The sequence below is a fragment of the Hyperolius riggenbachi genome, chromosome 12 (assembly GCF_040937935.1).
Source record: "Hyperolius riggenbachi isolate aHypRig1 chromosome 12, aHypRig1.pri, whole genome shotgun sequence".
In the NCBI taxonomy this organism is placed as follows: Eukaryota; Metazoa; Chordata; class Amphibia; order Anura; family Hyperoliidae; genus Hyperolius; species Hyperolius riggenbachi.
The window spans coordinates 163,183,796-163,205,820 of NC_090657.1; the positions used below are offsets into that span (position 1 = coordinate 163,183,796).

The 22,025-nt window shown below is 43.1% G+C and overlaps 1 protein-coding gene across 1 annotated transcript in view; it reads right to left on the reverse strand.

The window, feature by feature from the left end:
* OSBPL2 (oxysterol binding protein like 2) overlaps positions 1-22,025 on the reverse strand; it is a 227,921-nt gene that overhangs the window by 205,397 nt on the left and 499 nt on the right. The window lies entirely within an intron of this gene.

Sequence of the window (22,025 nt, forward strand, 5' to 3'; positions counted from 1 at the left end):
CTTCCCTCCAATCAGCAGGGAGGGAAGGGATGCAGGCGGGGACCGGAGTTCTGCAGGAGGCGGGGAGAGCAGCAGACTGACACTATAGATATAAACACAGCCAGCTCTGACAAGCTGTTTGTCAGCAGCATGGCTGTGATTTATGAGGGATTGCAGAGTGCAGGCGGACCTAAGGGGGGTTTGGGATAGCAACAGAGGCTGGGCTGTATAGGCAGATCCAGCCTCTGTATGCAGATAATATTCTTCAAACCCACCTCGGGTTCCCTTTAAATAATGCACATTGCCTGGCTGTGGGTTGCCTCTAATACTATTAGCCCTGAACAAGCATGCAGGTCAGGTGCTCTGACTGAAATGTGACTGGATTAGTCACATGCTTGTTTCAGGTTTGTGATTTAGACACTACTGATGCAAGATAGATCAGCAGGGCTGCCAGGCAATGGGTATTGTTTAAAAGAAAATAAATATGGCATCCTTTATATCCCTCTCACTTCAGTTGTCCTTTAATGAAGAACCATTAGCTTTACACATTCCTGTCAAGTTGAACCTCACCAAGAGATCCAGAGCATCAAATCAACTCAGCCGAGCCCATTATTCTCCTTCTGACCCCTCCCACTCTGTTGTGCGGTGCACTGTCACCCGTAGCAACAGAACGCGGCGCTAGGCTCAGGGCTGTGGAGTCAGAGTCGAGCAGTCTGTGGTTTTAATAAACTGAGAAGTCGGAGTTGGATGATTTTCAAACCAAATCCATAGACTAAGGAGTCGGAGTAGAGGAGTCGGAGCAATTTTGGGTACCTGGAATCAGAGTCTGTGGTTTCATAGGAGTCGGAGTCAGATGACTTTTGTACAGACTCCACAGCCCTGGCTAGGCTAGCATGTCCATTCAGAACCCGTTCCTGGAATGTCCCCTGAAGGATGGAGACCAATCACTCCAGACAGTCAGAATGATTTGCACCTCAGTGACCATCCCTAGTGGTTACATAGGCACAGTCACAGCCATAGCAGTGGACCCAGTAGTCATGAGGCCTACACAGAAGATAGCTGGGATATATAGGTAATTCACTGGATCAGATGACCGGATACTCCCATATTGGTGTTTCTAAAATATTACTTATATGGCCCCTCTCCGCTGCTCTGGGCATGCGTCTCGTCACAGTGGTGATGTAAGACACATCAGAATCCCTCTGGCGACTCGCATGCGTAATGCAGAACGCTGGACGATTTATTCCCCGCATGCGAATCGGGCGGCAGCCTATAGTTATCAGTAGGCTGCGGTTCCCTATATTGTAAAGGGAGACAGCCCCGAACTCAAATGCAAAATCATTGCATGTAGGGATGGTTAATGAGATTCAAATAATTTCGAGTTGATGCAGGATTATTAAATTTTAATATTCAAATTTATGCAACTTTAAAAATGGACCAATCACATTTTACCTTAAAGCGGAATATAACCCTGCATTTCAACTTTGCTCTAAAATATTATTTACAGCATATTATATGCAAAAAGCATTTTTTTTTTTTTTACTAGACCAGCATTGGAAGGGTTAAACACAGACGTTTCAAGTTCCGTGGAGAGATATGCAGAAGTTCAGATTGTTACATTCTATGTATCTATTGATAAACAGTTACACACTCTTTGGCAGTCCTCCAAGCTCCTTCTCAGTCAGAGAGATGAGTCATTCAACACTTAGATACATTTCTGTAAACAAAATGTATCTCTTTTCAGCTTCGGATGCGTCTGCAGAAATCTAAAGGAACTTTAAAGCCCTGTGTAACCCTTCCAATGCTGGTCTAGTAAAAAAAAAAATGCTGGTTGCATATAATATACTGTAAATAATGTTTTAGAGCAAAGTTGAAATGCAGGGTTATATTCCGCTTTAACAAGATTTGATTGATTCATGTTCAAGCTGCATAAATTTGCACACAAAATTTGCATAACACTGCATCTCATCGACCATCCCGGATTGCACGACAGTGCCTAGAAACAAAGCGGTGTCCATCTATTCTCGTTTAATAGACTGGACTGATTGAGGTTTAGTGACTGTTTATTTGTGATGTAATCGTCAACAAACATCATTTAGTGCAGTGTGTTAAATGTTTATAGATGGACACAGACTCTTGTTTGCAGGCACTGTCATACAATGAGGAGTTACAGCTCTGCAAGCCGGCAGGAGTTTATCCCCTCTGTTTTGCTAATGCAGGAACGCCGTGTCACAGATTTTATTTTTCATCCAGTCCAGTACACAGTCCAGTATATATTTTTAAACGCAAGAATAATAGTTGTGTTTAGAAAAAGCAATATAGGCTGATCAGTTCATGTGATCCAGTGAACTTTGGTAATGAGACTCGATAGGCCCAGCAAAACCAGCAGTGGAAAGGGGTGGGGCCTGTGTCACCGCTGAATGCCTACTGGCATGCTGGGTGTGTATTATCACTACAAAATGCACTATTTCCATTCACCAGTGCAGCCTCCCATTAACTTACCTCCTGCTAAAACATACAGACCACAGATCACATGACCGAGCCATGTGGAGGATCAGACAACTGGGCTTGTGCTGGCAGCATGGGCTGCTAGGGGGGAGGAATAGGTAGGTACTGGCCATACACGTGGCAACTTCCTACTTCTCTAGAGGCAGCACAGAATATTCTGCTTGGAATATTTGTAGAAGCCCAAAAAAAAGCCCCATACTGGAAAAGAACAAGTCCAAAATTGTCTTCCTAAAACAAGATACTTGTGAAGTGTTCAAGGACACCTGCAGTGAGAGGGATATGGAGGCAGCCATTTTTATTCCCTTTTAAACAATGCAGATTGCCTGGCTGTCCTGTTGATCCTCTGCCTCTAACACTTTTAGTCATAGACCCTGAACTAGCATGCAGATCAGCGGTTTCTGTGACTGGATTAGCTGCATGCTTGTTTCAAGTGTGTGATTCAGACACTACTGCAGCCAAATAGATCAGCAGGGCTGCCAGGCTATTGTTTAAAAGGAACTACTGTAAATATGACTCCCTCCCTATCCTCCTCACTTCAGTTGTCTTTTCAGAAGTTACTCCCATGATGCAATGCTTCAGGTGAGCAAGCGAACAAACAACTCATTCTTTTATGACACTGAATGGCCCTGTCCCCCAGAGCTGCTGATTTATAGCACATACACATCTGCAGCTTATTCATTTCACACAGCCATAAAATACAATTCATAGATGGCGGTTTCATTAGGTCTTCATCATATTGATATGTCAGCACTGTAATCACTCTCCTGATGAGAAGACCATGGAAACTTTGTTATGGACCCCCAGATATTATGTTACGCCACCTTTATAACCCCGTTGGGCAGGTCAAGGTTACCCCCCCACACACACACAAATACATGAAAGGCATACAGTCCCGCACACACCACACCGGTTGTTATTAGCACACAGCCCTACACTGGCTCCCTATCTGCCTCAGGATTAGGTTTAAGATTCTGTGCCTGGCCTACAGATCTGTACACAGGACCTGCCCAACCTACATCTCTGAGCTCGTCTGCAGATACTGTATATACCTGCCCGCCCCCTCCAACAATCTCCACCGGACCGTACCATGCATTTCACTTCCATATGCGAATGACTTCTCAAGAGCCGCCCCTTCCTTCAACATCTTCAAGCAAGCCCTCAAAACACACTTCTTTAAAATGGCCTACCCCCCATCTACCACACTTTAAAGAGAAACCATGACCAAGAATTTAACTTCATCCTAATCAATAGCTGATACCCCCTTTCCCGTGGAAAATCTATTCCTTTTCACAAACGGATCATCAGAGGGCTCTGTATGGCTGATATTGTGGTGAAACCCCTCCCACAGGAAACTGTGAGAACCATGGTCCTGGCAGTTTCCTGTCTGTGAACCTTGTTGCATTGTGGGAAATAGCTGTTTACAGCTATTTCCAACGGCCAAAAAAGCAAACAGCAGCTACTTCCAGTGACATCACCTGCCAGCAGTAAAAATGTCACCATGTGATATATGTCAGAATGTAAATCAGGGAGAGGAAATATTTTGCAATGGGCAAACACCGTCTAAATCATTTATGCATAACTAGGTGACCTAAGCCAGTTTAAAAACGGGCTATAGGTCTGTGTGGAATCCCCATCCCCTCCCCTCCCACGCACGACGCCCGTTGACCCGCCACAAACCCGGCCGCCCGCTGACCTGCCGCCAGCTCGGCTCCCTGGTCCCACGCTATCCCTGTGTAGCGTTGTCCGTGCTGCGCAGTGCGCACATGCGTACAACGGTTCAGCACGGACAACGCTACACAGGGACAGCGCACGGACACAGGGGTTTTACTCTAGTGGATTATTGTAAAAAGTAAGCACTTTTTTTTATTACATTATTTTCACTGGAGTTCCTCTAACTCTGTCAGCCAAGCACTTCTTCCACAGCCCTACCTTGTGTGCCCCCCCCCCTTTTAGATTGTAAGCCTTTGGCAGGGTCAACCCCCCCCCCCAGTGTCTCCTTTTTGATCTTGCAAAACCCAGCTATGACATCCTTCCTATGTACTAACTCGGACTTGAATTTCTGAGTCTGTAATAATCACATGATCATGCATCTTATACCCTCTTTGCATGTATAACCTTGTGTTATGTTGTATAACCGTGTGCTACCTCTCTGGTAGTAGCAGGAAAGATAGAATATGCCATCAGGAACACAGGCCGTCAGACCCATGTAACACCATGTCTGACAACACTTCCACAAGACGCAGGAACTGATGTTACGCAAGGCAAGTTCCAAGGATTAATTAAGGTCGTTGCACTGTTTACAAGGACGCTCGATACGCCGAATATGCAAAAATACAATCAGAACATACCGATGCAAACATATATCCGACACGGTCGCCCGGCAACCAGCCTGTCAGTATTTGAGTGACGATAGCAGAATGACAGCAAGAATACTATTAGTGGTGCAGGCAGAACATTTCCAGAGGCACAAGAGAAAAATAATAAAACAGAGCACACACCTCCAGTAACGCGCTAATAATGTGTCAAGAAGCCACTATCCAGTTTGTTTGTTTTTTAAAGGGAACCCGAGGTGAGAGGGATATGGAGGCTGACATGTTTGTTTCCTTTTGTGCACATTGCCTGGGTGCCTTGCTGCTCCTCTGCCTCTAATGTTTCAAGTGGATCAGCACCAATGGATAATGTTGATGTGCAGCGATTGCCCCTGGAGTGCACAGGGATATCCAAGCAAATAAGTTGTCAGTAAGCAAATAAGTTGTCATTGAAAGACATCCATGGCTACAATTACTAGGTAATGCCTAATGATGTTAATCCAGGGATTTTATCTGATTGCCATCTGGAGTCGGGAAGGAATTTTTTTTCCCTTTTGGGGCTAATTGGACCATGCCTTGTAAGGGTTTTTCGCCTTCCTCTGGATCAACAGGGATATGTGAGGGAGCAGGCTGGTGTTGGTGTTGTACTTTGTTCTCTGGTTGAACTCGATGGACGTATGTCTTTTTTCAACCCAAATAACTATGTAACTATGTAATGGCAGCAATTTCAATATTTCCCTTGAAAAACAACAGGTGAATTTTAATTAGCTTTTTTAGACTCTTTTCTGAATATTAATCCCAGTCACCCAGTAACCAACTGTGCAAAGTTTGAGAACCCTGCCATTAACAGTGATGAAGGGCTGCAGTTTACATTTTCCCAGGGAAATCTGTTTTTGACTCCACCCACTTTTTGTAATCTTGACACACAATGACCAAGTTTTGAGTTTTCGGGTTCCTGGCATCAAAATGGTGTGAATGGAAGCATTTTATTCAGCAAAGGAATCTGATTGGCTGTTTGTGGCTCTGCCCCTTTAGTGAATTTGAACCCCAGTTAATGACCGACTGTAGCAGGTTTGAGGCCTCTGCCATTAACAGTGTAAGAATGGCAGCAGTTTCAATATTCCCCTTGAAAATCAATAGGTGAGTTTTTATTGGCTGTTGTAGGCTCCACCCACTTTCATGAGTATTAATCCCAGTTATCCAGTGACCAACTGTGTCAAGTTTGAGAACCCTGCCAATAACAGAATGGCTGAAATCAATCTAACAAATCTGATTGGCTGTTTATGGCTCCACCCCCTTTAGTGCATTTGGATCCCAGTCACCCAATGACTGTTTTAGGGTGAGGCCTCTGCCATTAACAGTGTAAGAATGGTAGCAATGCAAATATTCCCCTTGAAAATCAATAGATTAATTTTGATTGGCTGTTGTAGGCTCCACCCACATTTCTGAATATCAATCCCAGTCACTCAGTGACCAACTGTGTCAAGTTTGAGAACCCTGCCATTAACAGTGTTGTAATGGCTGCAGTTTGTATTTTCCCATGTAAAAAGTTTGTTGTTTTTGGCTACGCCCACTATTTCTAACCTTGACATACAGTGACTCAATGACCAAGTTTATGAGCTCTGGGGTCCTTGGCATCAATAAGTTGCAATTTCCCACTGAAATTAAACAAATCTGATTGGCTGTTTGTGGCCCGTCCCCTTTTCAGAATTTAAACCCCAGTCTCCCATTGACTGACTACCAGAATTGAGGCCTCTGCCATTAAGAGTGTATGCAGCAATGTAAATATTTCCCTTGAAAATCAATCAATCCCAGTCACCCAGTGACCAACTGTGCCAAGTTTGAGAACACTGCCATTAACAGTGTAAGAATGGTTGCAGTTTATAATGTCCCATGTAAAAAATGTAGTTGTTGGCACCGCCCACCTTTTCTAACCTTGATATACAATCAGTCAATTACCAAGTTTATATATGTGAAAAAGTGAATATATATGAAAAACTATTTGCCCCATTCCTGATTTCTTATTCTTTTGCATGTTTGTCACACTTAAAGGGACTCCGAACAGTGCAGAAACTATGGAAAGATGCATATCATTTTAAAGCTCTCTTTCTTCTCGTTCCAATGATATATAAATCGCCACCCTACGCCTTTTAGTTTTCGCTATTTTCGTAATTGAAATTGCCGCGGCCGCAATTTCAATCGCGAAAATAGAGAAAACTAAAAGGCGTAGGGCGACGATTTAGGTGTCGTCAGAAAGAGGAGAAAGAGAGCTTTAAAATGATATCCATCTTTCTATAGTTGTATTGTATTACACAGGGCGACTTTTTCTGCTGAATGGAGCTGCTGACACTGGGGAAAGTGTCGTCCTGTGTAATACAAGTAACTATGGAAAGATGGATATCATTTTAAAGCTCTCTTTCTGGCGACACCTAAATCGTCGCCCTACGCCTTTTAGTTTTCTCTATTTTCGCAATTGAAATCGCTGCCGCGGCAATTTCAATTGCGAAAATAGTGAAAACTAAAAGGCGTAGGGCGGCGGTTTATTTATCATTGGAAAGAAGAGAAAGAGAGCTTTAAAATGATATGCATCTTTCCATAGTTTCTGCACTGCTCGGAGTCCCTTTAAATGTTTCTGCTCATCAAAAACCGTTAACTATTAGTCAAAGATAACATAATTGAACACAAAATGCAGTTTTAAATGATTGTTTTTATTATTTAGTGAGGGAAAAAAAAACTCCAAATCTACATGGCCCTGTGTGAAAAAGTGATTGCCCCCCTTGTTAAAAAAATATCTTAACTGTGGTTTATCACACCTGAGTTCAATTTCTGTAGTCACCCCCAGGCCTGATTACTGCCACACCTGTTTCAATCAAGAAATCACTTAAATAGGAGCTATCTGACACAGAGAAGTAGACCAAAAGCACCTCAAAAGCTAGACATCATGCCAAGGTCCAAAGAAATTCAGGAACAAATCAGAACAAAAGTAATTGAGATCTATCAGTCTGGTAAAGGTTATAAAGCCATTTCTAAAGCTTTGGGACTCCAACGAACCACAGTGAGAGCCATTATCCACAAATGGCAAAAACATGGAACAGTGATGAACCTTCCCAGGAGTGGCCGGCCGACCAAAATTACCCCAAGAGCGCAGAGAAAAAAACTCATCCGAGAGGCCACAAAAGACCCCAGGAAAACATTTAAAGAACTACAGGCCTCACTTGCCTCAATTAAGGTCAGTGTTCACGACTCCACCATAAGAAAGAGACTGGGCAAAAACGGCCTGCATGGCAGATATCCAAGGCGCACACCATTTTTAAGCAAAAAGAACATTAACCTTCCTGGCGGTAAGCCCGAACTGAGTTCGGGCTATGCCGCCGGAAGGCACCGCTCAGGCCCCGCTGGGCCGATTTGCATAATTTTTTTTTTGCTGCACGCAGCTAGCACTTTGCTAGCTGCGTGCAGTGCCCGATCGCCGCCGCTACCCGCCGATCCGCCGCAATTCCTCTCGCCGCGGCCGCCCCCCCCCCCCAGACCCCGTGCGCTGCCTGGCCAATCAGTGCCAGGCAGCGCTATGGGGCAGATCGGAGTCCCCTCTGACGTCACGACGTCGATGACGTCGGTGACGTCATCCCGCCCGTCGCCATGGCGACGGGGGAAGCCCTCCAGGAGATCCCGTTCTTTGAACGGGATCTCCGGATCTCCGATCGCCGGCGGCGATCGGAGGGGCTGGGGGGATGCCGCTGAGCAGCGGCTATCATGTAGCGAGACTTTGTCTCGCTACATGAAAAAAAAAAAAAAAAAATTTAAAAAAAAAGATTTGCTGCCCCCTGGCGATTTTTTTGCAAACCGCCAGGAGGGTTAAGGCTCGTCTCAATTTTGCTAAAAAAAATCTCAATGATTGCCAAGACTTTGGGGAAAATACCTTGTGGACCGACGAGACAAAAGTTGAACTTTTTGGAAGGTGCGTGTCCCGTTACATCTGGCGTAGAAGTAACACAGCATTTCAGCAAAAGAACATCATACCAACAGTAAAATATGGTGGTGGTAGTGTGATGGTCTGGGGTTGTTTTGCTGCTTCAGGACCTGGAAGGCTTGCTGTGATAGATGGAACCATGAATTCTACTTTCTACCAAAAAATCCTGAAGGAGAATGTCCGGCCATCTGTTCAACTCAAGCTGAAGCGATCTTGGGTGCTGCAGCAGGACAATGACCCAAAACACACCAGCAAATCCACCTCTGAATGGCTGAAAAAAAAACAAAATGAAGACTTTGGAGTGGCCTAGTCAGTGCTGACCTGAATCCTATTGAGATGTTGTGGCATGTCCTTAAAAAGGCGGTTCATGCTAGAAAACCCTCAAATAAACCTGAATTACTACAATTCTGCAAAGATGAGTGGGCCCGAATTCCTCCAGAGCGCTGTAAAAGACTTGTTGCAAGTTATCGCAAACGCTTGATTGTAGTTATTGCTGCTAAGGGTGGCCCAATCAGTTATAAGGTTCAGGGGGCAATTTCTTTTTCCCACAGGGGCATGTAGGTTTGGAGTTTTTTTTCCATATATATATATATATATATATATATATATATATATATATATATATATATATATATATATATATATATATATATATATATATATATATATATATATATATATATACATATATATATATATATATATATATATATACATACACCATCTTTCCATTTCAATGTAAATCAGCTTGAAATTTACAAACCGATTACCCTATCTGTAGGTTTTTTGGCAGGGGCGCCCAATAGGTGGATCACAATCTACCGGTAGATCGTGACCGTCTATTTGGTAGACCGCGGCCTCGTGACATAAAATTGTGAGGCCGGCAGCTGTAGAATTCGGCCATAAATTCTGCTGCTGGAAAATAAGGAAGCAGGGGAGGAGAGAGGCAGCCTGGACGCGATGTCATGGCAGGGGACGGTGCCGGTCACAATGCATCAACGCATGCTGCCCGCCGCCCCCCACCAGAAAGTTCCCTCAGCTGCCGCTGCTTATCTGCCGTCCAATGAGCCCCAGACACCGCCGCAGCTGGAGAAGGGGAAGTGGCATCTATACCCTAACTACCTACACTGAAGGCACATAAACCTGGCTACCTATACTGAAGGCACATAAACCTGGCTACCTACACTGAATGCACATAAACCTGGCTACCTATATTGAAGGCACATAAACCTCGAACACTACCATTCCAGCGCAGGAGACTTGGGTGCAGGAGTGAGCAAATTCAGCGCTGTCAGAAGACAGATCTGAAGTTACTTATAAAACACTATAATCCGCCCTCCAGCAATCGCTAGAAGGTGAATTATTTCATTCCCCACCATCCATGGCGGCCTGGAGGGGGAATAGCATTTAAAATCAATGGGAATTTATGCAGGAGCAGGATAAGCCATACAGGCTGTATCCTGTGCCCAAGTCTCCTGCGCCGATTCCTCTCGTACGCCATAAACCTGGCTACCTATACTGAAGGCACATAAACCCTACAGGGGCGTAACAATAGACCCTGCAAGGGATGCCTCCGCAGGGGGCCCCAGAAGCCACAGGGAGCCCGTGGGGGGAAAAGTTTGAGAGACTAAGGGCATGGAGAGAAAAAGCGTATTCTGCTCTTGCACCATTGTTATATTGGCTGCATGTGTCCACCACACAGATAAGGAATCATACACACTTTGGAATTTGTACACTGTCCCTGCTCCCTAGTGTTCGTAAAAACATCTGTCTCACTGCAGCAAAGTTCTGATGACTTCACGTACAACGTTACAAACAAAGGAGTCACATTTTGAAAAACAGTTGTAGACTGTCCCTTATCCAGCAATCACTCCGAAGAGATTCCTAGATTCTTATCACACACAGTCTAGTGACCTTACTACCTTAATGACCTGATTACTTTTACAACACAATGGAGTGGGTAAGATTGATCTCTGACTGTCTTTGCCTCATTGAGAATTAGTGACATTCTTAATGTTTTGCCAAAGTTACAGTGAATACTATATCTTATGTTCAGTATGTCATTGTTATTTCTCCATATAGCATGTGCTCTCATGTAGTAAAATAATACGGCTGTGTGTATGCAGGGCTGTGGAGTCGGAGTCGGAGTCGTGGAGTCGGAGTCGTGGAGTCGGGCAATTTTGGGTGCCTGGAGTCGGAGTCGGGAAAAAAATGCACCGACTCCGACTCCTAATGAATTTGTAACTGTAATTAAAATAGAAAATATGATAAAATGTTCTATTTCTCAGATAATAGTCATTAAAAATAATGTATATATACAGTATATATACAGTAATAGCTGTGCTTAGTCTACAAAAATGAAATAAACCAATCAAAATTAGTTACTTGTGCTGCTTCAATAAAGCAGTCTCCGTATTTTTAAGGTCAGATATACATATCTGATTGTGACTGTATATATGATGTGTACACAGGAATCTCTTATATATACTAAATAACATCTATGCTGTAAGAATAAAGCCTGATGTGTAGCTGTGTCACTAATAGAGATGGTCAATGAGATGGAAATAATTCTGCATTGATGCTGGTTCATGGGAATGTATGCACTCCCTTTGCTGATGAAATCAAATAATTTGATATGTTAAAATTTGGTTTGGTGACTACAAATTAAAGGGTACCTGAGACGGATGAAAAGTAAAGTTTTATACATACCTGGGGCTTCCTCCAGCCCCCTTCAGGCTAATCAGTCCCTCGCTGTCCTCCACCACCCGGATCTTCTGCTATGAGTCCTGGTAATTCAGCCAGTCAGCGCTGTCCGGCCGCATGCCGCTCCCACAGCCAGGAACATTCTGCACCTGTGCAATAGTGCTGCACAGGTGTAGTATGCTCCTGGCGGCGGAGTGTGTGCATGCGCACTACGCCCGACTGGCTCAAGTACCTGGACTCATAGCAGAAGATCCAGGTGGTGGAGGAGGACAACGAGGGACTGATTATCCTGAAGGCGGCTGGAGGAAGCCCCAGGTATGTATAAAACTTTAATTTCATCTGTCTCAGGTTTACTTTGTTACACAGTAGTACTATACTCTACATATGCAGTCCCCACAGAGCTGCAGGGAATCCACTGAGAATGCTGTGCACATTGAACACAGAGGTGTTGTCTGTCACCCATAAACCTGGTTCAGATTGTGCATGAAGAATGTGTAATAGAGGAAGAATCTCCTCATTCCCCTGCAGAGTACCTGCACATCATTCTTACATGTACCCACAGTCACATTGCCTAGGGCCTGATAGATGTTCTTTGTTCCAGTTTGTACCTTTTTCAAGTACTCTTACCAAGGACTAGTTTTAGTCTAAAGGGAATAAATATAGTAGTCTACATATCCTTCTCACTTCAGTTGTCTTGTAAAATTCCTAAGCATGGGCAGTTAAGAGACGAATTTCATGTTACATACTTTTAATCAACAAAATTGTAATATGCAAATTAGAGGAGTCGGAGTCGAGGAGTCGGAGTCGTTGGATTCCTAAACTGAGGAGTCGGAGTCGGTGGATTTTTGGACCAACTCCACAGCCCTGTGTGTATGTATGTACTGGGAGCAGAGCTGCAACGAATCCAGTGATGTCTAGTTACGCCCCTGCCTGGCTACCTATACTGAAGGCACATAAACCTGGCTACCTATAGTGAAGGGACCTATACCTAGCTGCCTATACTGAAGGCACTTGTACCTGAGAGTGGGGGGGGGGGGGGGGAGGCTCTGCAACATTCAAAGTGTTGGTAGATCTCCTGTACTTGTTTAAAGTAGCTTGTGAGCCAAAAAAGTGTGGGCATCCCTGGTTTTTGGGATGTGGGAGGAAACCTAGGCAAACACAAGGAGAACATACAAACTCAATGCAGATAGTGTTCTGGCCTAGGTTAGGGAGATCTCAGTGTTGCAAGGCAATAGTGCCACACACTACCGTCCAGTGACTGTTGACATTGGCCCTGATGATGTACTCTATGTAAAGTTGCATTGTGCAGGCATTGCACCGTTATTGGTACCAACGCCAGGGGAGGAGCTTGGCCCAAGAGCTGCTGAAGAGCTTCTACTATGCCACCACTGAGTCTGTCCTCTGCTCATCCATCCTAGTCTGCTATGCTGGTTCCTCCACCAGAGAGAGATACAAGCTTCAGAGGGTTATCAGATCGGAGAGAATCATCAGAAGATCTCTTCCCTCACTTGACCTCCTCCACAACTCCAGACTACACTCCGGACCACTGAGGATTGCCAGCGACCCCTCACACCCTGGTCACCACTTTTTCAATTGGCTCTAATCAGGCCGTAGGTTTCGGGCTATGTCCACCAGAACTTCGAGCCATACAAACTTCTTTTTCCCCTCTGCTGTCAACTTGCTGAACTCCCTTCAGGCCATCCCACCATCAGCGCCCACCTCCATCACTTTTCACCCGCCATAAAGTTGCAGCTGTCAGACTGATAGACTATCTAGAGTAACACTGTGTTCGGAACTGATCCCCGAGGTCTCCTTTTTGCACTCCCATTTATGCAATTAATAACTGTACACTTGTTTATGTTTGTTCTATCATCTATATTCCTTATCTCTACACTGAGCAATTGTATGTGCCAAACCCAATTCCGGGCACTACCTAGCCATGCTTGGAGATTAAAATATTTTTGACTTCTGATACGATAATGCTGGAATCATGTCGGGAATTATCTGGTTTTTCCTTATCTAAAGTAGATTCTGCCTTGTTCAGTGTTGGATTTAGAAAAGAAATAGGGACAGTATTTAAAGAGGCCCTGTAATGACATAGACTGCAATCAATTATTAAGGATTCCCACTTTTATGGTAATTATCCTGGTTTCAGCATCAGAAACACTTCCTGTATGTACTGTATACATTGCTGTATATTGGTATGTAGCCCCGCCCTCCCAGTGATGCTTAGCCTAGGCTGTTTAGCTATGAAGAATTCTCCTCCCAGTGCATTCTCAGCAATGGGAAATTATTTTCATTGGCTTCAGAATACTTAGAAACAAACATTCCGCAGAGCTGCACTTGGCAGGACTAGAATGATGATAATGTCAGAACGTAAATCAGGGTGGGGAAAGATTTTACAATGTGCAAACAGTGGCTAAGAGGTTGATTCACTACTCAGAATGCACTGGAACATTGCGAGTTATAACCCCTTCCGTGCACTAAGAAAGTAGCACAACTTAATGATACCACTGGGCACGCTAGTGGCAGCACAGCGTGTACCAAAGCAGCGGCCCATGCTTCCATTAGCGGCGAGGTAGTGACATAGCTACCGCGATGATTCACCAGCGTGGCCACTACTATGCTTACTTTAATGCAATAGCGGCCACGCTAGTGAAGTATCACGGTACTGATGGGTCACTACTACAGGGCTAATGAAAGCATCGGCTGTTGCTTAGGTATGCATGCTATGCTGCCACCACTAGCGTGCCTAGCTGTGTCATTAAGTCGCACTACTTTCTTAGCACAGACAAGAGGATGGAAACTCGCGTTAAGAATAGTGAATCAACCTCTAAATACTCTATAAATGAAAATTGTAAGAAAAATACGCAATTTTAAGTTATTTTCACTACAGGTCCTCTTTATCGTTGCAGTGTATAGTAAGCAGTGAATGCGTTCCTAACAGCGGATTACAGCGCACATTGACAGAAACATCAGGGCGTGACGGAAATTAATGAGGCAGTAAAACGGTGACATAATACAGGCGGCGATTATTACATCATATTACATCACAGGGAGGTTGCTGCAGCTAGAGCAAACAGCACACATCAAATATTAGATTAAGGCAGACCTACACAGTATACAGTATTATACCAGCAATATTCAGTGGAATGAAATAGGACTGGACATGAGCCTATTGCACAGTACTTCACAATACACACACTGCACAGTATTACATTATCATAGCACCCAACTGTCCTTTCAGGTGGGACAGTCTCTCTATGCTAACCAAATCCCCCTGGTCCCTCTTTATTCCTTATTTGTCCCTGTTTCAGAACTGATGTACAGATCTGTGTAATTATATGTATTTTCTACTGAAAAATGTGTTTACCTGACTCTAAACTTTATTTCCATCAATTAAATTGATACATTTCTTATTTTCAAATGTTAAAATAAAGGAAACGTAACCATAATAGAGATGGCCAGAGTGGTCTAGATGATAAAACTACATCTTTTGATTCTGAATTGTTTGTAACATGCAAAGTGAGGGGTGTAATGGGGCGTGGCAGGGGCATGTAGTGCCCCCCTTTCTTATATCAAAAAGTTGGGAGGTACGCATTATGATCTGAAGTGCAAAGAGGAATAGCAATTTGGTTATGAGGTCAGATTATATAGCGGATGACAGGAGCAGAACATACAACACTGTATTATACAGGGAGAGTGGGCAAGCCCTGTGTTGCATAATCTATGCAGGTATACAGAGCTAAATGAAAGCAGGCAGAATCTCTATCTGCATTTTACCATGTTTATTACTGACATGGGGGGGGTGCCCCAAGCTACATGCATAGGTTTCATTCATGCACCTGTTAATACGGGCATCTTTATAATATCCTACAGCAGTACTAATTAGGGTTTTCTGTCTTCTTCCCCTCTGATTGGCTATACCTAATTGTGGATACACACCATGCAACTTTCAGATCAGACTCTAGTGAGGGATCAGATCGCTCATCATATCTGACTAATTGGCTACAGAAGAAAGCAAACATAGACACATATGCCATTTTCTCATATTGAGATCATATTTCTGCAAGGACAATGATAAATGACCTGAAAGGACATACACATGGAACGATAGCCAGTATTTTGATCAGGGCTGTGGAGTCGGAGTTGGAGTCGGTGGTTTCATAAACTGAGGAGTCGGGAGTCGGGTGATTTTTGTACAAAATCCACAGCCCTGTTAAATATTAGACTAAGGAGTCGGGTCCATTTTGGTTACCCGGAGTCGGAGTCGTGGTTTCATAAACTGAGAAGTCGGAGCCGGAGTTGGAGTCGGAAGATTTTTGTACCGACTCCACAGCCCTGATTTTGATCCATATTTTCCAGCATGTCCGATGTGCTTCCCACCGAGAAAGAGATGGATTTTGGGATTGGTCAGTAGCAGTTAGGCTGTTTATTTTTTTTTTCCGTCTAATCATTTTCTCAAACAGAAATATGGTAGGTTCTGAAGTGAAAATTGCATGGTGTGTACCAGGCTTAAAAGATGTCGCCCTCCATGCTATCGCCATAACAGGGATGGCCAATGAGATGCAAAACATTTGAGTTAATGCAAATTTATACTGCAAATTTGTGCAACTGAAAATAGACCAATCGAACGAGGCCAAGGTGGTATTTGATTGGTTTGTTTTCAAGTGACATAAATTTTTTAAAATTGTGCATTAACTTGGAATTATTAAAGAGGAACTCCAGTGAAAATAATGTAATAAAAAAAGTGCTTAATTTTACAATAAATATGTATAAATTATTTAGTCGGTGTTTGCACATTGTAAAATCTTTCCTCTCCCTGATTTACATTCTGACATCTACCACATCATGACATTTTTTACTCCTGGCAGGTGATGCCAGGGGAAGGAGATGCTATTTGCTTTTTTGGCAGTTGGAAAAAGTTGTAAACAGCTGTTATTACCCACAATGCAACAAGGCTCCCACAGTATGATGTGAGAACCATGGTCCTGTAATCACACTGTGGGAGGGGTTTCACTACAATATCAGCCATACAGAACCCCCTGATGATCTGTTAGTGAAAAGGAAAAGATTTCTTATGGGAAAAGGGGTATCAGCTACTGATTGGGATGAAGTTCAATTCTTGGTTACGGTTTCTCTTTAACATCTTATTGACCATCTTTACTCCGAATACATAGCCCTCTTAACATATGGTATTTCCTAACCACATCCTCCAATCCTAACCAATACCTTCCACCATCTCCATTTCCAGGTAGTTTGATTTGGGAACCAGTATTTGGCTACAGAAGAACAACTGAGTGGTGGCAACCAAGTTTATTAACACTACCTTGAAACGCCATACATTTTGATAGTGGGAAGGATCAGGTCCGCACGCCAAAGCCAGTGCATTGCTCTTTTTACACTGGCCAGAGTAAACCTGGGTACTCATGCATCTTTGCAGACCAAAGAATAAATCTGCCGCACGTTTGCCACAAAGGTTTGAAAGATGGATCATTCTAACAATGCTGTACACAAGCTACACATGCTGGAAAACTTTTATAAATGTATTGCCTTCTTTCTATTTCACGTAAAAGCACACAAAAAAAGTTAGGAAATATCTGGCTACATCATACACAACTTGTTTAGCGAGCAACTATCTGCAGATCAGATCCACAGAGATGGATTTGAAAGAGAGAGACAAATACATCTTACAGGCTAAGTTCACAGCGGGACGTTAAAGTCGCACGTTAAAACAGCATTTAACGCAGAATAACTCACTGCAATGAAAAATCATTGCCCTGTTCACAGTGCATACATTGCGTTGGTGTCTAACGCTGCACGTTAAGTAAAAGTACTGCATGCTGTTCGTTATACACGTTATTAGCTGCGTTGGACTGTTTGCACATGCTCAGTAAAGACTTGGAAGCATACTTTTCATTGCCTGTATGCCCTACTGTATCTGCTGTATGCGATGGTAATGATGCATTACGACTTTTTAGGCGCGTTGCGTTGTAAGTTTGCGGTGCGACTTTAACGTCGCATCAAAACGCAGCGGCCCACTGTGAATCTAGCCTCAAAGCTATCTTTGGAGGTCTTTTGTAACCGGTTTGTTTTTTTGTTTGTTTTTCTTTTGCAGAAAATGATCTGGTAATCTGTAGTTGATCTTTCATTTTCCAAAGATGTATCTCAAGTGTGTACACAACTTAAAGGACAACTGAAGTAAGAGGGATATGGAGGCTGCCGTATTTATTTCTATACTACTAGTAACTAATACTAGTTGCCTGGCTATCCTGCTGATCCTCTGACTCTAATGCTTTTAGCCATAGACCCTGAACAAGCATGAACAGATCAGTTATTTCTGACATTATTGTCAGATCTGACAAGATTAGCTGCATGCTTGTTTCTGGTGCGATTAAAAAAACACTACTGTAGCCAAATATATCAGCAGGGCTGCCGGGCAACTGGTATTGTTTAAAAGGAAATAAATATGGCAACCTATACTACAGTTGTCCTTTAAAGCACTGGAGTCAACAGTCACCAACTAAAATGACTCATTTTATCACTCTCCTGCCCTTGGCTATGTTTACAAATGAAACACAAGGCAGCACAACTAGTGTGAATAGGCAATAAAAGAAAACACTGTAATATAAAGAAACAATATACACTATTTTGCAGTAATATAATCAAAGCATGGAGCCACAAATAACCATAGAGAAAGTTGAACTCAGCAACAAAAAGAGCTACTGTGAAGGCTATACTGTAAAACTCAATCATGAGTAGCATGTCTAGATACAGATGGTGTACACACTGCACAGTATGACCCTCACTCCAGTAGCACTGCGTTCAAGAACTACAAGCCCCAAACTAAATAAATCCATAAAAGAAATTATGCTACCAGGACCGCACCACACAAGAATGTCCAAAAAATAAAAGAGCTTTATTGAATATTACAATTGCACAAGATAAAAATAATTAAAACCAAAGAATTTCAGGATACACACTTATATAATGTATATAATATAATAAACACGTATAAGTATATAACAGTCCAACCCTAACTCCTATTCCTGAATAACTGTAGGTATACCCAGTGATGAGTAAAGTGACTAAGTGCTCAATAGGTAAATGTAAAGTGCATCAGTATGAAAAAGTGCTATGTGCATTTATGAAGAAGAACAGCCACCGCTGAATGGTACAAGCTCACCCTAGAACAGGGTGAGGAAAGTGAGAAAATAGAGGTCCAACACAGGATCGTGCAGAGGCAAGGAACAAAGTGTGAATGAAATCTCACCAACAGGAGCAGGCTGGAGGAGAAAGGGCAGTGTGGCTGTTCTTCATAAATGCACATAGCACTTTTTCATACTGATGCACTTTACATTTATCTATTGAGCACTTAGTCACTTCACTCATCACTGGGTATACCTACAGTTATTCAGGAATAGGAGTTAGGGTTGGGCTGTTATATACTTATACGTGTTTATTATATTATATACATTATATAAGTGTGTATCCTGAAATTCTTTGGTTTTAATTGTTTTTATCTTGTTCTTGTACAATTGTAATATTCAATAAAGCTCATTTTTATTTTTTGGACATTCTTGTGTGGTGCGGTCTTGGTAGGATATTTTCTTTTGTGGATTTATTTAGTTTAGGTTTATATCCTTTTTGCACACACTGTCCTTATTTTTGGATTTAATGAGCTAGTATTATCATTAGTATACTGGTGCTGCCTTTTCCTTAGTGTAACAATTGAACTACAAGCCCCAGCATGCATGTGGGGTGCCTGTACTCTGTACCTTACACATACCTCTCCAGAGTCTACCATGAAATCGATCATAAACTCAACTTAAAAACATACACTGGGGGACATTTATCAAGAGTGTCTGAGACAAAATATTAGTAGGTTTTTAGAAATCCATGCAGAACGGTCTCAGACATCTTAAGAAATCACTAAATAGTGCAGAGTCCTTCTTAAATTGTTAGGAATAGGAGGAGTTAGGAAGATTTCTCAGACCAGGCAGTGTGTGAGGGAAATTACTTTTGCTGAGGTAACTAATACATCCGCTGCATTGCATCATTACCAAGCACTGGAAGGGTTAAGCACAGAACAGCTTCAGGCCTGGAACCCACTAGCAGCCCTTTTCTAAGCCTTTTCTGAGCACTTGTAATTTGAAACGCTCTTGCTAATGTAATGCTATGGGTATGATCCCGCTTGAGCGATGTGACTTTATAAAAATCTCTCATAGCATTACATTAATTAGCAAGAGCTTTTCAAATCACTAGCGCTTAGAAAAGGCTACCAGTAGGGGCACTTCACAAATCATGTCTAGCCTGCACTGCTGCACTATCTGTAGAACAGCTATTAAGCACTTCGTAATCAGTGGCAGTTTAGGAATAGATTTGCATTTTTCTTAACTGTAGTGCAGCTCTAGAAATTCACACTAAACTGCCGCTATTGAGTAGGATTCAGGAATTTACTTATCATGTAGAACTGTTCCCCCAGGTGGTTAGAACTGTTTAAGCATGCACATGATCACACACATAAGATTAAAAAAAAAAAAATACAGCAAGGAGAAAACCATCCAAAATAAGGCATTTTGATTTGCAGCTGGTCCGGTGAAGTGGGTCACACTTTTTGCGGAGTGGTTTGACAATGCATCCGCTACCCGTTTACAATTGTGCAGTCCGGGAATATTCGTCACTATATCACAGCAGATATTACCCTATCCTGTGTAAACAGGTTCACAGGAAAGCATGGACCTGGTCTACATGCCCATCGGTATGCTGCTGCCCATTCCACAAAGTGCTACAGCAGCAAAACTAGAGTTACCCAACCCTTTATGCCTGGTACACACCATGCAATGTCCCGTCAGATACATGGATCAAATCGATTATTTCCACAGGTCCGATCTGATTTTCGATCGTTTTTCTGAACAATTTTGTATAAAAGTAATCGGAAAAACAATTGGAAATCAGATCGGACCTGTTGGAAATAATAAATTAAACCCGTCAATCTGACGGAAAATTGCATAGAGTATACCAGGCATTATGAGTGCCAACTTCAAAACACAAATCTGCACCGATAAAAGCAAACTGTAATACAGAGTAAAATCAGATTTACAAAGAGAAAACCGGGAACAATTCGTAGTGTGTCTCTGCCAAATCCTCAACTCTGAATTCTACTAAAGGCTGGTACACACTATCAATTATAATTGGCCGATCAGTGACCAATTTTACCACCTCCATGTAGTATGCCAGTTTACCAACATAATCTGTTCATAGTATGCTGTATCTGTTGACCCCCATACTACATGGAGGTGGCAAAATTGGCCAGTCAGTGGCCAATCGTAATTGTGTGTACTAAGCTTTATTTCATAGACACATGCAAATCGCATCTGTGAATTACTGACCAATTTCACCACCTCAATGGATTATAAGGGCCAACAAATTTTGAATACTATAGATTGTATAGGTAAGCTCTGATAATAGACAGTGGTAAAATTGGCCAATCAAAATTCGATGTGTGTGTGTGTGTATCAGGCTAAAGACTCGTAGCACCACAGCTATATAACATCCCAGGCGGTATTTCTTGGAGATTTAGTACAATATGCACAACAGGCAGAGCAGCACGCTTGAAAAATTCACAAGTGCTGGTGATATCCATATTCCTACCTCTCAGTATTCTTTATTCTAAAATAAGCACCGACTGCCTTGGGTCAACCACAACTTTACACAGGGCTAATCAGATATGGACATTAATGACTGATATTTAACAGCTGATTAAGTAATTCCGTTTTTTAATCGGATTTGCCAGATTTTGTTTATCCTTCAGGAATTTTGCTTCCTGTAGCATGCTGGGACTTGTAGCTCCACCACAGGGTGACAGTGCCAGGCCTGGGTAAAGCATGCTTGGACTTGTAGCTCCACCACCAGGTGACAATGCATGGGTAAAGCATGCTTGGACTTGAAGCTCCACCACAGGGTGACACTGCATGGCCTGGGCACAGCATGCTGGGACTTGTAGCTCCACCACATGGTGACAGTGCCAGGACACAACATGCTGAGACTTGTAGCTCCACCACAGGGTGACAGTGCCAGGCCTGGGTAAAGCATGCTGGGACTTATAGCTCCACCACAGGGTGACAGTGCCAGGCCTGGGTAAAGCATGCTTGGACTTGTAGCTCCACCACCAGGTGACATTGCATGGCCTGGGTAAAGCATGCTGGGACTTGTAGCACCACCACAGGGTGACAGTGCCAGGCCTGGGTAAAGCATGCTTGGACTTGAAGCTCCACCACAGGGTGACACTGCATAGCCTGGGCACAGCATGCTGTGACTTGTAGCTCCACCACATGGTGACAGTGCCAGGACACAACATGCTGAGACTTGTGGCTCCACCACAGGGTGACAGTGCCAGGCCTGGGTAAAGCATGCTGGGACTTGTAGCTCCACCACAGGGTGACAGTGCCAGGCCTGGGTAAAGCATGCTTGGACTTGTAGCTCCGCCACCAGGTGACACTGCATGGCCTGGGTAAAGCATGCTGGGACTTGTAGCTCCACCACAGGGTGACAGT